Here is a 3,306-nt window from a genome sequence, read left to right on the forward strand (position 1 = left end):
CTGGAAGGGGCTCTTTTTTTTTTTTTTTTTTACAGGCCCTCTCAATTTTTTGCCTAAAATGTCTCTTTCAAATCCTAGCTTCTGAATTCCTTTCCCACACTTTCATCTCTCCTTTCCATAATTTACTACTTTTTCCACTTGATCATCAGAACATGTTAACATAATACAATCCTTGATACTTGAGGGATCTTCTCTTACCAAGTGCTTTCACGTAAATGATCTCGTTAAATCTTCCTATCGCTGTGCTTGGTAAGTAGTGTTCGGTGTTGAATTAATGACCATGGCCCTTTCCCACAAAGAACATGTTTTTATTCCCAGGTTTCCTTATATAAAACTCTAAGGCCCTGGACATCAACATGGACACACACACACACACACTCTCACTCACAAATAAGGTACATAGCTTCTCACCTGCACACACACATTGTGTGGAATTCCTCTGGGTTCAGTATGTTAGGAGAGGTATCTTAGCTTATGCTACAAAGACAGTCATGATCTTTATGCAAATTCTAGAGCTCCAAGAGGTCCCTAGTTTCTTGATGATCTGCAAAAGGCACTCACCTGCCATGCACAGGACATGCACGGATCATGCACACCTAGCCATAGCTCAGGTCTGGCTTTGGGTGAGCCTGGCCCAAGGCTGGAAGCAACAGGAGAGGGCCTGGCAGAGCAGAGGGGACCTTTTTTTCCCTGCTCGCTGCCCTGCAGGCTGCTCAGCATTTTCCTAACCTCCCCACTGCTCCTGGGGGGGCTTCACAATCGAACATTGTCAGCCCAGAGCTGACACCCAAGCCGACCACAGCCCTAAAGCATGCTGAGTGCCTCTTGGACCTGAATTCCCATAGTCTGTACCGAAAGCCACGCCCCAAGGCTGCAGTTTACCTCAATCTCAGTTTGCCTTTGAAATCTGTTCACAGGCTATCTCTGAAAAAGTCCTTTGGGTTTGGAAAACGGGACTTTGAAAACAATTCCGTTTTTATTGTAGATTCAGGGGGCACGTGTGCAGGTTTGCTACCAGGGTATATCGGGTGGTGCTGAGGTTTGGGCTTCTATGGATCCCATCACAGAAAATAGGACTTTTCATTAATAAAGGCTCCCGAGGGCTTAATCCAGAGCTGGGTTCCCCATGCGTGCTCAGTAAAGATCTGCTGATGGATGGGTTACAACACCCCGTCACCTTCAGTTTTCTGTTTTGGAATAGCTTTATTAGAGATGTTCAGATTTCTGTTCTCTGCATTTATTTTTATTTGAGTCCAGGAATCAAATGATGATGCTATCTGGTCCCAGCAGCCTAGAAAGGCAGCTCTCCCAGGCATTTCTCAGAGGCTACACTTTACATGAGCCCTAGGCAAACAGAGAGGAGGCCCACCCCACGTTACATACACTTCCCGAGGGCCCAGGCCCTGCATAGGCTCTTGGCTAAGATGCTGCTTTCAGAGTTGGAGAGGGGAGCTGTTTGCTGAGTTTTCTGACACTCTTAACTGTTCAACTGGGCAGAGTTGTGGTTTGTTCAGAGAAGAAGCTTGTATTTAGGGAAAAAGTCATGGACAATGAATTTCTAACTAATAGAACATATTTCAGAAAGGCTGTGTGATGAAGCAGAAAGAGTTGAAAATTTGGGTTTGGAAGACCTGGGTCCAAGTCCTGTTGTCGCAACATACCAGTGGTGTGGTCCTGGGCAGGTTACTGTGAGCCTGTTTCCTCACCTGTACAATGGGTATAGTAATAATAATGATCATAACTTACAGGGTTGTTGGGAACCCTTGAATGAAAGAATGAATCTGACCAGATGTGGTGGCTCACGCCTGTAATCTCAGCACTTTGGGAGGCTGAGGCGGGCAGATCACCTGAGGTCAGGAGATCGAGACCAGCCTGGCCAACATGGTGAAACCCCACCTCTACTGAAAATACAAAAATTAGCTGGGCGTCATGGCAGTCGCCTGTAATCCCAGCTACTCGGGAGGCTGAGGCAGGAGAATCGCTGGAACCCAGGAGGCAGAGGTTGCAGTGAGCCGAGATTGCGCCATTGCACTCTAGCCTGGGGGACAAGAGTGAGACTTTGTATCAAAACAAAACAAAACAAAACAAAACAAAACAAAACAAAACAAAACAAAACAAAACCAGGCATGGTGGTGTGCGCCTGTAATCCCAGCTACTCGGGAGGCTGAGGCAGGAGAATCACTTGGACCCGGGAGGTGGAGGTTGCAGTGAGCCAAGATCACAACCACTGCACTCCAGCCTGGGCGACAGAGGAAGACTCCATCCCCCCTCCCCGAAAAAAAATTAATCTGAGGCATCTGAGGCTGGGCACAGTGGCTGTAATTGCATCCAAGAGTTCAAAACCAGCCTTGGCAATATAGTGAGACCTTGTCTCTACAAAAATAAAAAATAAAAAATAAAAAAATTAACCAGGCATGGTGGCACATGCCTATAGTCCCGGCTACTCGGGAGGCTGAGGTGGGAGGACTGCTTGAGTCCGGGAGGTTGAGGCTGCAGTGAATTATGATTGTGCCACTGCACTCCAGCCTGGGTGATGGAGCGAGACCCTGTATCAAAAAAAAAAAAAAATGAATGAATGAATTTGAAAGCACATGGTATCTTGAGTTTGTGGCTTCTACTAAGGGTTGATTTTTTGCAAGTGGGCATAATATCCTCTTTGACCATTTCTGCTATGAAACATCTAGTTCAGTGTTAGCACATGGTCTAACGCAGGTAAGTACTCACTGACTCAAGAAAATTCCTGATGAATGCAAAATTGGAATTAGGAGCTGGCTATTTGCTTTTCAAAACAGTTTTCTTCAGTGCTCTTTTTGATACCCAAATCTCTTAGAGTACTGACCAATAGAAATATAATGCCACACATTTATGTAGTAAAAAATTTCCTAGTAGCTACATTTAGAAAGTGATCAGAATAGGCGAAATGAATTTTGGCAACATAATTTCATTTAATTCACTATATCAAAAATATTACTTTTCAACATAGAATCAATATAAAAAATTATTAAGGAGATATTTACATTTCTTTTTGGTAGAAAGTCTTTGAAATCCAGTCTGTGATTTACACTTACAGCACATCTCAATTCAGACATGGAATTTTTACCAGAAATACTTGATCTGTATTTAGAGTTCACAAAATTTACAGTTGAAAAGTAGATTTGTATACCCAAGTTGTTCCAAATATATTTAAAGGTTTTTTTGTTTTGTTTTGTTTTTGTTTTTTTTCCGAGATGGAGTCTTGCTCTGTTGCCCAGGCTGGAGTGCAGTGGCACGATCTCCACTCACTGCAACCTCTGCTGCCCAGGTTCA

General features: G+C 44.0%; 1 pseudogene across 1 annotated transcript; it reads left to right on the top strand.

Moving 5' to 3' along the window:
* The first annotated feature begins 491 nt into the window (after positions 1-491).
* Positions 492-1,038, top strand: LOC101143570 (putative uncharacterized protein UNQ9370/PRO34162; annotated as a pseudogene). Its single transcript, XR_008672249.1, has one exon. The product of XR_008672249.1 is annotated as a putative uncharacterized protein UNQ9370/PRO34162 (transcript).
* The last annotated feature ends 2,268 nt before the right edge of the window (positions 1,039-3,306 follow it).

Source organism: Gorilla gorilla, chromosome 16 (genome assembly GCF_029281585.2).
Source record: "Gorilla gorilla gorilla isolate KB3781 chromosome 16, NHGRI_mGorGor1-v2.1_pri, whole genome shotgun sequence".
In the NCBI taxonomy this organism is placed as follows: domain Eukaryota; kingdom Metazoa; phylum Chordata; class Mammalia; order Primates; family Hominidae; genus Gorilla; species Gorilla gorilla.